The following is a 14,138-nucleotide window of genomic DNA, read 5'->3' as shown; positions in this document are numbered from 1 at the left end:
GGGCTACTAAATGGATAAGGAAACTTTTTGCCCTAAAATTGGATATGTCTTCGAACAGTAATGGTAATAAATTATAAATATATTTAGAGCAAGTCATAACTTTTATTATTGTGATTTATTTTTTTATGGGATGTGGAACTATGAAGGATTTCTTAAAATACAAGGGAGATGGGTTAACACATGTAGAACAAATGGAAGGAAATAGTGCCATTTAAAGGCTCTTTAAAGTATCTTTATGCAACTTGGAAGGCTAGAAATCTCTTCAGTTTTGGTTTGATTTGAAGATTTCCTTTTTAAAAGCAATTGGGATAAAATCCCCAATTAGGGATTTGTTCAGGTAGCAGAATTTTGTTCCTCTGTGGAGAGTCTCAGTCATCCAGGTCATGATTGTCCCAAAGGTACTTTTCCAAAAGGCAACTGGACTTTTGTTTTTTCTTGAAGATGTTTCATTTCTCATCCAAGAAACATCTTCAATTCTGGTAATAGAATTTTGTTCCTCTTGCTCAACACAGCCTGGCTTTGAGAACGTTTGAAATCTGCAGGGGGAAAGGCAGGCAGATAGATCTCTGTTATAATCACACTTAATTTCAAGCCTGCAGTTGGATTGCATCCCCATTTTTATACCGTTCGTAGTATAAAAATGGGGATGAAATCCAACTGCAGGCTCAAAATTAAGTGTGATTTAGTAACCGTTGAAAGTTACAACAGCACTGAGAAAAGTGAGTTTTTTACAGTTACAACCTTTGAAAGCATCCCCGTGATTCTGTGATCAAAATTCAGATGCTTGGCAACTGGTTCATACTTCTGGCTGTTGCAGTGTCCTGGGATATGCGTGTGTGTGTGTGAGAGAGAGAAAGAGAGATGTGATGTGATCACCTTTTCCAATCTTCTGACAAGCAAAGTCAACAGGGAAGTCAGATTCACTTAACCTGCTTACTCGCTTATCAACTGCAGTGATTCACTGAAAAACTGCAGCAAGAAAAATCATAAAATAGGGCAAAACTCACTTCACAAAGGTCTCACTTAACAACAGGAATTTTGGGCTGAATTGGAGTTGTAAGTCAAGGACCGCCTGTACTTAATGTATGCTATTCCTATCGATATTGAGGATCTGTTCGTGATGGTATCCGATGGATATCGTTATCATCATATAATATGTTTTTCTGGGCACAGAATTTTCAGCATATGGGATATAGCCCTGTTTAAAGAGTCTTTTTTTATGTCTTACACCCCCAAAGTTTGCCAAATCTTACATTTCTTATCCCTGCTATCTGTTTCTCTCGTTTTTAAATGTTTTTCTCAATTTGTAAACCATTCTAGAGTCCTGGGAATCAGGCGGCGTATAAATTTCAAGAAATTATTCACCTATTGAGTCGTTCCCAAGGATCTGAGATAAGCAGATGTTTTTTGTTTTTTGTTTTGCTAATGTTAAAAGTTACGTCACGGGGGCTAAACTCTTCCAAGTAAAGCTGCCTTTTGTAATTGACCAGTGGTGACTTTGTCGATGCTAATGATGTTCAAGTGGTGTTTCAGGTGTTTTGGGACTGCACCTAAGGTGTACATTAGCGTTGGTACTGTCTCTCTTTTGCCACAGTCATTCTATTTGCAGGACTGGAGAGGGTCAGGCTGTGTTCTTCCTTTGGGGCATTGACACTGCATTGCTATGCAGGAAAGGACCGAAACGGTGAAAGGGCTGTTATCTTTGGCAGCTGTGAACAAACTCTTCTGTTTGAAAAGGTGACATGCTGCGCTCCTTTTTGGCAACCTTGTTTGCTCCTTAAGTGCAACAGGTGCTGTTTGATCACCATTTGATAAAGTCCGTTGAGGCTGTTTTAAATCGGGCGTCCCTCTCCCTGCGTTTCTCTCTTCACAAATGTATATCCTCCACCTGAAGCCCCAGGGCGCTATGACACTCTAGGCCAGGGGTGCCAAACTGCCGGCCCGCAGGGCGGGTGCGTCATGGCGAAACCGTACCCACCCCATTGCCGGCAATGACAAGTCGCGATATGTCATGACGTGTAATGTGACGTTGCGAGTTTGACACCCCCGCTCTAGACTCTAGAGGTCATCTTTGCAATATAGGTAGTCCTCAATGTACAACCACAATTGAGCCCCGAATTTATGTTGCTAAGTGAAAAATTACATATGTGAGTTTTGCCTCATTTTATGACTTTTCTCACCATGTTTGTTAAGTGGATCACTGCAGTTGTTAAGTTAGTAACGCAGTTGTTAAGTCAATCTGGTTTCCCCATTGACTTTGCTTGTCGGAAAGTTCCAAAAGGGGATCGTATGGCCCCGGGACACTGCCGCCGTCACGTGAACCTGTTGTCAAGCATCCAAATGTAAATCACATGTTCATAGGGATGCTGCAGTGGTCATAAGTGTGAAAAATTGTCATTTTTTTTCCAGTGTTGTCGTAACGTCGAAAGGTCACTAAATGGAACTGTTGTAAGTCGAGGACTACCTGTACTTTGTGTCCTTTCAGCCTCCTGCCTTTGCCCACAATCATGTGTGATGTGCGTTCTTGATCATATTGCCTGACTCGTCCTCTTTACAAAATTAAGCTTTTGGTGGGACGGGTGGTCTATTAGTGGCACATGAATGAGTATCGCACTCAATGTTAGCATTCAGATGTCCAAAAAAATCTGTGTTTGCTGCTTCTGGCCTTTGTGTGGGAAGGAAGCAGTTCCACGAGAGGGCAGTGTTGAGCTAAATTTAAATTTTTCAGTGTTAATGAATGCAATTTAAGGATTATCTTGGCCGAGTACAATCAGCACAAAAACCGTCTATATATACATATACACGTATTAGGAAACAATTCGCACATTAACCCTACTCAGAACTTGTGACTCTGCGTGTATATTCTTGCTTAAATATATCTTTTTTCTGATACTTTATGGAGTGTCAGAACCTCTCCATATTTGAACACTACCAAATCCTGAAGCTAAGGGCTGAATGGTAGCTGTCCAACATCATTTACTTTACTGTGAATGGCAAAATGAGTGAAGTGGTTTTTGTACAGAAGAAACTGATTTTTCTGTACTGATTTGCAAAATGAGGTCATTGCCCTTCCGTAAATGGCTGAAAGTAATGTACCTTGCATCAGTTTGATGGTGGGATGGCAGCCAAAGAAATGGTAAAGCAATTCCAGGCTTTTTAATTCTAATTTAGAATAGACTTTTATAAGATCTGCTGGGTCAGTAAATGAAATGCACTTTGCAGGAAGAGCTGAAAAGTGCAAGTCAACCCTTTTTGAAAGAACGTAGATCTGACTGGTCCATTCTTTTAGTGAAGTTATGACAATGACTATAAAATGTGAGCATTTTAATACATTTTTTTTTTAAAAAAAGCTGCAATCCCGTATCTATGTGCCTGGGAGATAACAGCTCTGATTTAGTAGGATGTATATTGCATTCACTAACGGCATTGCTCTGATCTGTATTAGCATATCATTTACATGTGAATGAAATAACGCCAGAGGAGAAAAGCATTCTGCACTATAGGATAATGCACATATGTCCCAGCGCTACTTAACCCAAAGTGGTAACTAAATATTAGCGAGATAAAGCAGTTCGTTCCAAAGTCGGCACCTGTCACTCATAGATAATGTAGCCGTGTGACAAATTCATAGTTTGGGATGGGCTGACATACCCCCTAAAGCATATCTAAATGACCCCATGCTGAAAGGCCCGAATAAATGGAATGTAGCTTTTGTTTCCCAACAAATCCTCTCCCGTGTAATCCCATTTATGCAATCGCACAATTGCTGCAAACTAGACGGCCTTTCATTCTGCCAGGAGTCATTAGGAAGATGGTCTTGCCCGCTAGATCAGTTCTGATTTGCTGGGTAATCCTGAAATGGCAGAAACAGAGCACTGGACAAAGCAACTATCTCTTCCTTCAAACAAGATGGTTTTCTGTTGTCCTTTGTTTTCTAAAAAAAAAAAGGAGAAAACAAAAGATCAAGTGAGGCAAGTGGGTCTGCCTATCAACATCCAACCAGGTGGCCCACATGGCCTCTCTCCAAGTACCATCTCTGCAATATACTTTGAATGTGTGCTCAGACACAGCAAGTGGATATTAAGCAGCTAGTTTAGTTAAGACTTATGAAATATAGAACATTTTCTGTGGTTGCCTTCCCGTGTTCTTTTTTCATATTAAAAACAAGATCTACTTGATAGTTAAATTATTTGATTTCATTCTTGCCTTAAGAGGGTTTCTTATGAAAAATTTCTCCATGTTCAAGACTACTTGGTTTCCTCCCTGAAACTTGGAAAGGAAACTTGGCTTCCTGGCTGAGTAGGGGGTTGGACTAGAAGACCTCCAAGATCCCTTCCAACTCTACCATTCTGTGACTCACCCTACACAGCTGCCTTTTGTTTCAGGGTTGGCAGATAGTTTCTTGAGTTCTGCATTTCTAAATTTGTGGCAGGGAATTGCAAAGTATCTTGTCTTCCAATTTGCTCCTTTTGTGCTGAACTGATAAGCAGGCATATACATAGAATGAAGGCTATTGCTAAGCACATTGATTTGTGCTTTAAATTGTAAGCCACCCTGAGTCTTCGGAGAAGGGCAGGATATAAATGGGATTAAAAAAAACCTGGAGAAATGAGTTCTTGGCTAAGAACTCACCTGAATAGACTGGAAGGATCCAGGACGAATATTAGAAAGATGAAGGAGTTTGCAGTGCTGTCTGAACTTGGTTGTTTTCTTGCTGATGTTTCATTACCCAACCAGGTAATTCATCGGCCTGTGAGATTTTACATTATCTTCCCCCTCCCATTTAAAACAAATGGTACTAAAAATAAACATTTCCAGCTGGACAACTTTCTCTGCCTCTCGTTTTAGGACATGGTGGAAAATTGAAGTCAATATTCTGTACAGTCTTATGAGTGAAGCAGGCCTGGAGAAAGAGCTCCCCTATGTGAATACAGATAGACTTCGCTTAACAGCTGTCCTGTTTAATGACCATTCAAAATTACGAAGGCACTGAAAAAGTAATTTTACAATCAGTTCTCACATTTATGACTGTCACAGCCTAGCTATGCTCATGTGACTGACATTAGGGCACTTTGCAACTGGCAGGCATCTACCCTTATTGCGGTGTCCCATGGTCACGTAACTGTTTCTTTGCACATTTCACATTCTGGCTTCTGACAAGCAGAGGAGAAGCAGGCAGTAAAATCACATGGCACAGTCATGTGGTGCCTCATTTAATGACTTGTATTGATTTGCTTCACAACAACGGCAGAAGTGAGATTGTAAGCCCATCATGGGCATTTGATGTTTCACTTGGTGACTGATTCACTTAGTAGCAAAGTTGCTGGTCCTAATTGTCGCTAAGTGAGAACTATGTAATTTGAGCATTCTTTAGCAGAAACCTTGTTTGTAACCATACGTATGGATGAAAGTGTTGCAGTAAGGACAAAGGCTCTTGCCTAAATGAGGAACTCTGAAAACATTTGAAGCTTTCACATGAGTGGTTTTGGTACCACTCTTTTCAGAGTACCATGTTTCCCCGAAAATAAGACTGGGTGCTATTATTTTTTGCCTCCAAGAGAGGCACCAGATCTTATTTTCGGGGTAGGCCTTACCTCACCTTCAGCACCAACAGCCCACCTAGCCAGTCCACTTCTTCTGGGGCCAAGGTTCTGCAGCTGCATTCGGGCTTGCAATCCATAGCTCAGTTCTTGGCTGCACAGGCCTTCCAGAAAGTCCTGTGACAGAAATGCAGGCCTGGCTGCAGAAGAGGCCTCAGAAGTAGTGGGCCGGCAAGGAAAGGCCTGGCTGCAAGGGAAGCGGGTGCGGGGCGCATGGGGCAGATCCACACCTCCACTCTCACTTGTTTTTTAGGTGTTTGCCTCGCCCCAAAACTAGAGCTTATTTTTGGGATAGGGCTTATATTACGCCCACCCCTGTTGGGTGTAGGCCTTACTTTTGGGGAAACATGGTAGTAGTAGAGTTAATTGTCAGGCTCAGTGTCCCAAGATTGCATTCTCCTTTGAAACTAGTAGGTGGAGATGTCCTTTCCAAAGTCTAAGGCTCTTCTAAGACATTTAAGGCTACGCAGAGAAACTTGTTTAACATTCCTGCATCAAAATTACTAGGCCTGCCATGTTCTGCCACACCAATCAATCCAGTCTTATTAAAAAGCAACAGAAAATGGACTATTAGGTATATTTTGGTGAAAAGAACAACAAATTCCAATGTTTTAAGGTACTACTCCCAAGGTTTTCTAAATAAAATAAAGTTCTAAAAATTATGTTAGATTTAGTCACAACATGATTACATCCAGAACAGCTGTTTCAACACATCTGGTGAGAGGTAAGTCAAGTCGGGTGCTATTTGTCCAGAATGTGTATTTGTCAAAGTGATGGCTAGGAAATAAATAAATAAATAAGTGATGATTCAGTGAGTCATGATGTTTTAACCCAGTTCTCTGTGCCACATGAACTGACCTTGGTGTTTACATTTCTTCTGAATCTGCAATGGGCAGACATTGGACTTGGCAACATAGGCTTGAGGGTACGTTATATATCCTTGTTTCCAGATATTGGAAGTGGTAGGATTCAGGTTTGGAAGCCAGAAATCTGGGTTATAAGGGCTACCTTTAAATACATGGCTACTTAATCAAGTCTTTTAGTGCAGGGGTCCATGGCATGTTAGAAACCGGTCTGCCCAAACAAGCGAAGCCCCATCCGTGGGATGCAGGCAGCACACAAAACCACGCCGCCCTCCAGTCCGCAGAAAAACCTCTCTTCACAGAACTCACCCCTGGTGCCCAAAAGATTGGGGGTTGCTGTTTTCATGCAAGAAATGTGGCTATTGTCTATTTGGGGTTTGCAATAAGAAAGTTAATCAGATTTTCCACTAGTGACTTAAACTGATGGTACTAACCTAAGCATATGCTGCTTGAGCAATGGGAATACTTAAAATTTTGCCCCTGGGTTACTGTAGCATGTACTGCATGTCACAGCATTTTTTTCCCAGGAAAGCAAACATAAAAATAACTGCTAAGACAGCTAAAAGACGTCAGAGTTTACAAGATAGATCACACTTCCGGATTAAATTTCACAGCTGCAAACATAGCTTCTCTAATTTACTAAAATGTATGCTCCAAATACGTTGCAGTCTTTGGGTTATAGGTAGTCCTCAATTTGCAACTCTTTATTCAGTGACCATTTCAAGTTGCAACGGTACCCAGGGTCACCCTTTGCAACCTTCTGACCAGCAAAGTCAATAGGAATGCCAGGTTCACTTTACAAACGAGTTACTAACGTAACAACTGAAGTGATTCACTTAACCAGGGTGGTAAGAAAGGTCATAAAACAGAGCAACACTCATTTAACAACTGTCTCTCTTGGGCTCAATTCTGGTTGCAAGTCAAGGGCTACCTTGTATGACCTCATCTAGTCAAGCATGTTGCAGGCTTTGGGAGAGGTTTAAGGAGGTCCAAAACTGAAAACCAGGACTTTGCTGAAGTGTACATAAACAAGCTGCAGCCAATGCTGCTCTAGGTCAGGGCTTTTCAACCAGTGGTACGGGTACCACCTGTGGTACATTGGACCCTTACAGGTGGTACGCGACCATCCTAGAAAAGTAGTGGGGGAATGAGCTGAACCGGTGGCAGCACCGCATAAGCCTGAGCGAGAGACGGCTGGAGCTGCAGGGCTGTCAGGGCTCAGCAGAAGCGCCAGGATTAGCGCCAGTCTCCAGTTGGAGCTTGGCACTGATCCTGGCACTTCGGAGCCCAGAAGAAGCGCCAGTCAGCTGGAATGTTGCAGCATCTCCAGGGTCTTGTGATTTACATTCAGATGCTTGGCAACTGATTCATATTTATGATGGTCACAGTGTCCCAGGGTCATGTGAAGTGACTAAAACCTGCTGCAACCACTCAACAGATGGGGGGAATAAAAACCAAACACCACCCCACCTCACCCCCGCTGCCAATCCTCAACAGAAATGCTCACAGGCAGGTGTCTTGCTCGGCTGTGGCTTGGGGGGCACTTTTTTCAGTGCTATTGTAACTTCAAAGTCACTAAGTGAACTGTTGTAAGTCGAGGACTACCTGTACTTCATCACTTTTTTCTTCTTTTTTTTGGTCATCAAGGTTTTGACACCTTGCTAGGCGACTGGTGGTACTCGGATGTTGCCATATCCTAAAAGTGGTACAATGGGTGAAAAGGTTGAAAAGCCGTGCTCTAGGTCCTGTACCCACTTGGTCCTTCAAGAACCACTTCCCTCTACAACCACCTGTAGAAGACCACAGTTCCTGCCTACCTGGTTCCATTCGGTAACAGGCTTGAATTGAGGAGATTCTGTGGCTGACCTCCACCCTCTCTGAAGGCTTGGCGTAGGGTGCCTGTCATGACATAAGCCTAATGACAGCCGATGTTAAGGCCATCTTATGCTAATGAGCTATTTTTGTTTGCTGCCTTATGCTAATGAGCTATTTTTGTTGGGTGGCAAGGACAATGCCTGGCTAGGAGGCATAGTCCAACCCAGCCTGTTGTTTACCTGGAACTGTAGATCTTTGAAAATGGCATAATATTCCCCATGAGCCTTTAAAAAAAAAATCTCTGCATTAAGCTATTTATGTCACAAAGTGGTTACTGAGCATCAACTCGGGGGATGTTTCAGGACTGTCTGATTTAGAGAGCACAGTTCCGCTCTCGCTGCTAAGCGGCTTTTATCTAAAAATATCAAGGGCCAACTTGGCTATTGGTAATTGGTCCTCTGCAGATTTCAATCTTCTCTACGTTCTCCATGACCTAAGAGCGGAGGGCAGAATTGCACGCCACAAAAAAGGCGGGTGCCTCCTGCAAGAGTCAGCCCCCTCTCTCCTTCCCATTGCTATTCTGTTTGAACTGAGACAAGGAAAAGAAAAACAAAGCGTTGTTTAAATCATTCCCTTTTAAAAAATGAATTCATTTATTTATTGTACTTAAGAGATTTTAAGTTACACAGAGTGCCTGATGAGACACGGTGGCCAGGAATACAGAAGCAGGAGTGTGGAAAAACTGTACGCAAACCACAGTGATTAAAATCCAGCATTTATAGCCATACATTCAGAAGATGGTGATATATTTATATATCAAGCATTTTTACACTATACAACCCTGCTTTGTGGGGAAAAAATAATAATTCTGTTGTACTATTTTCATATAATATCTAACAGTAAACACAAATAATAAAATCAGTATCTGGGGATACCATATATTTTAAGATCCATAGCTTCAAATCAATCCATAGCTTCAAATAAACGTTTTCCCTTATGTTAAATTCCCTTGGGCTTTAAGATTGTCATTTGGAGTGTTTCATCACACACCTCTTTATTAACCCAGGGAAGTGGTCCTTCCAATGAAATCCATAGGGCAGGGGTAGGCAACCTCGGCTCTTTTATGATTCATGGACTTCAACTCCCAGAATTCCTGAGCTATGCTGACTCAGGAATTCTGGGAGTTGAAGTCCATGAGTCATAAAAGAGCCGAGGTTGCCTACCCCTGCCATAGGGTATTTGCTTGGGGAAAGTCTACTGGTTTTAAGAACAGACATGTAATTCCTTATTCCACCCCAAATTCTGGGTTAATATTATTATCTACGTATGTATATGTGTATGTATGTATGATTTCAACTGGGATGCAAGCAGTTTTATTCAAACTAAAACATCAGCAATATTTCGGGATTGCCCACGGAAGCTTTTCAGAAAATCTCTAGTTTTTAAAGATTTTTTATTTGATTCAGCAAGGCAATTAAAAAAAAACAACTGTCTATAGATTGTCTTGGCATTAAAAATGTAGCCGTCTTAGACTGATTTCTTAAATTAGTTAACATTAATCCTAGACTTTGGATGTCAGATATTGCAACTGATGCAAAGTCAATTCTCCTTTGCTTATTACTCTAACGTAATGAAGCACAGGATTATGACCTACGGTAGCACTGAGTTAATCAACAATAACAATCCCTGTATTTTGGAACGTTAGAGCAGTGGGAACTGGTTCAACCTCATTATAGCATTTCAAAGGGCCTCATTAACAAGCGCTACACACACACTTTCCAGGGGCAGAATAATCTCTTGGTTCGGTTTCTGTCACGCTATTTAAAGGATGTCAGATCGTGTTTGCCCTCCCAGGTAAACTAGACAGGAAACACAGCTACGTGAACTAATCCTATTTTATTGTAAGGCTACGGTAACAGAATCTTGCAAGCCTGAGAATACAAGCATCCTGCTGCCATGTTTAACAGCTCGATCCGTTAGGGCGAGTCCTTCCTAAGTTTCTTTCTCTGACCGTTAAACCACTCGGGGCTCCTGCCTCTCTTCTCTGATGCGTTTCCTAGGCAGCATCTCTTTTCCTCGTCCCCCTAGGTCAGCCGCACAACAGATCACAAACATCCTTCCTTAGGAATACTAGGTGGGACTCAGTATCTCTTACGTAAATTGTGGGTGGGGGATAATATGAACTCCAGTTCTTCTTTCATTAATGTTTCTTAATGGCTTGAGGAAGAGTAAAGATCCTAGGCAAAAGGAGCGGGAGAACTTACATGCCCTGAAAAATTTAACTGAATACCTCAAGCTAATTTCCAGGGGGAAAACCAACAACTGCTTGGAATTCCTAAAGGCAGGTTGCATTCGTCATGCTTCTTTCATTACCGTTGGACACTGAGAACTCTCTTCCCAGAATTTCACTAAATGAATACGTATTTTCCTTTCGATTAAAAAAAAAAGCCCTAGGGAAAACACAATAAATTCGTGATGTTGCCGTTACTGGATAACAACGTGCCCCTCTCTCAACATTGGGGGAGCACCAGGTTAGAAGCTAGCCAAGTGTTTGCTTCACCGAAGCTGATCTCTCATCGAAGCACTGGCTAAGCCATGTCTGCTTGGCTTCTCAGATCAGCCAAAGGCAGCCAAGGCTGGTCACTTAATTCTGGATTAAAACCAAGGAGGCGGTGGCAAATATTTAATCAGATAAATATGCAGCAGGAGGTCAATTAAATTAATAAGAGTTTGCATGCCTCTATTATCTCTTACGACAGTGGTGTAGCTGGGCAATAGATGTACCCCACCCAACTGTTTGATTTTTAGTTCTTCAGGAAAACATGCCTGAAACAACTAAAGATATGAAAGCCATAGAAAACAAGCCATGGAAGGAACAGCACTTAAGGAAGGGACAGTTCTCCTACATGGAGACACTGGCAATATGTTGGAGCTGTTTGTTCCTGTAAAGGTTCTCTGCCTCTTCCAAATTGACAGTGTTCCTTTCGGAAGAACCACCCACCCCGTAGCTTCCTGCACAGTTGTCTCCACAAATGGTGTTTTTGCAAAGCTCACTGATTTGCCAATGTGCCATGTTTCTCCAGCCTTCCTTTCTATGACATGCAGCCCACATTCTTAGTCATCACCATCCTCTTACTTCTGGAAGTTTCTCCTGGTCGTGTGTGAATTTTCATCCATAAGAAATTAAAGCCTTTGGCTTCTGGCAACGGAAACTACTTATATTTTGCACATTTTTATTGTAGGCATAAATGTGCAGCAATACTCAAGAGAGCTATTGAATAAAAACAATGTACGTGTATAGGTGTGTGGGGGTATATCTATATACCTATAGCTATAGTAATACATTCGTTAGTAAATGTGGTTCTTTCATCAGCAAAGGGGGCTCTTGAAAAGCTATCTTGCTCCATTAGTCCTGGTCTAGCTAAAAACTGCCAGCATTACCTCACAAAGAAAAATCTGTGAGCAAAATTCTAGGGTTTTCTTACTGATTCGTTGCCTTAAATAAGAATTCTACAGGAGAAAAAGTTATTTGAAGGTCTTCGAGAGTATAAATGGGGTTGACCAAGACATGCCAGGATTCAAATTGTTTAAAGGTGTCCAAAAGAGTTTTCATCTGACATTTGTGGCTGTAGTATCATATGACGAGGCTGCATTTAAAACACACTGCCAGTAAGAAGAAGGCGGCATACAATTTCAGGTTACAGTTCTGGGTCTTATGACGAACAAATAGAGAATCCTTTTCTTTATTAACCATGGCTGCCTTAGGCTTCACTTTAAGCAAGTCAGCATTTGCTTAAGCATGGATTAGGCTGGATTTGCACAAACACAATAAGCTATAAACCATGGCTGATTTCATGGTAAGCCAAAACCAGAAAAAACTCATCATAACTCAGCTCTACCAGACATTACAAGAATATCTAAGATCTAAAATTTCCTGATAGGTCTGTTGAATGAGGCTGCTAGGGAACGTATCCATTGTTTGTCATCAGGCATCTTCAGAGTGCTGGTGATTCTCAGCTGTACATCTCAAATCTCCAGCCAACTATAGGTGCCGATTATCACCTATCTATTTATGGCACAAAGGTTGATTATTTGAGAGGCCATCCTTCTTCTGTAGTGTCCACCTGTCATACACAATCAGCCAGCATGCCATCAAGTAGATAACATCACCTGAAAAGACACATAGTGTCTATCCTGTGGAACAAGGTTCCCCTAGAAATGTGTATGTCCCCACTCTGACGCTACTGGAAGAAGTATTTAAACCCAGGCCTTGGATTGGAGTGGTTGTGGAGCCCTTGTGGGACGTTCATTCAGATGAGGTTGAAGTTCTTTTTCTGGACATTTGTTCTGTAGGATCTCTGTAATATTGTATTTTTAATTGTTTCATGTAATAAGGTTGGGATGGGGTTATCTTATTCCATCAGTCAATCAACCACTCAAACATTATACCCATTCAAGGAAGAGACAGCAGATTATAGCAATAGTTATTGTGGTAACTTTCTTAATTATTTCAACATCCACAATTTTTTTTAAAAATAGTCATATTTGTTTCACGTACACTTGATTTTTCTAAGAAGTACTAGGTTGCTATCCACATATTTATACATGGAATACAATGGAAGATTTTTAAAAAGTGCTTTAGAGAACAAAAGTGCAAGTACAAGACAAACAAAACAGCAAAAACATTGAAGCAATTTCCCAAAGATGTGAGGTACAAAATTTCTATTATGCATGGGTGACCTAATACATGATGAACACTGGTGATGCGTGATTCATAGGAATTGTACTACATTTTAACAAGATCAAGAATATAGCAAAGACAACCGCTGCATGTTGTTTGCAGGCAGTTGCTGTTTCAGCCATTCTAGTTAATGTAAGGTCATAGAAACACCAAACCTCGTTCGGTCTTCTATGATACTGGAAATGCTGCTCTTCCTGACGTTTCTGGAGGAGCAGGACAGAATTTTATTTGTTGATCTAACAATCAGAGCTGCATTCAACACTTTGCAGCAGCCCTGGAAAATTCTAACTTCAGTTCAGCAATTCCACTTTCCCACACATTTCGAAAGCTTTAGAAACAATAAAAATGGAACCGCAAAGCTTTGCAAGTAACAAAAGAAAATAAACCCACAGAATACATTCAGTTTTGCCTCGGCACCCATCACACAGCAGTTTTAAAATTCTATTTCCAAAGCTTCATAGCCTCTTAGGGATGACAAAGCAAACACATTTGTGAAAACAGCATTTGAAGTGGTTTAGTATTATTACAGTATTGCTGCACTTAGTAGCTGTAGAAGAGACATCAGATCCTTACATGAAGGTTTTCTCAGTAAGCATCTTCCATGTCCTTCTGATACAATCAGGCTATAGAGAGAGAGAGAGAAAAAAACTGCAGAACAACAGAGGTCTTTCCAGCAAGCCCTAACTAACCAGTCAGCAAATATCTGTAAGGCGAAAGCTTACAGATGAAGGCAGGCAGGAACACGGCTCGATTTTCTGATCCCTCATGATGTGCAACTTATTTTACAAACTGCTGAAAAGGATTGTACATGTGACAATACAAAACCTCTCCCACCTGATCTGGGAAAGTTCCTTTTCTTCTATACATAAGTCATATGTTGCAGCAATGCAATGTCATCTGAAAATACAAAATGTGTGAAAATATTTGAACTTTAATCCACTGGGGATGTTTTAATTGTAAATTTGTGTTTTATCTTTGTGAACTATTGAGGATAGGTGGTGATGATAGATAGATAGATAGATAGATAGATAGATAGATAGATAGATAGATAGATAGATAGGATAAGATAAGATATAGATGATAGATAATAAATAAATCTCATCCTCATAATTTGTGAGT

Source organism: Vipera ursinii (genome assembly GCF_947247035.1).
Source record: "Vipera ursinii genome assembly, chromosome: 2".
Lineage (NCBI taxonomy): Eukaryota > Metazoa > Chordata > Lepidosauria > Squamata > Viperidae > Vipera > Vipera ursinii.
This window is presented reverse-complemented; position numbering follows the sequence as displayed.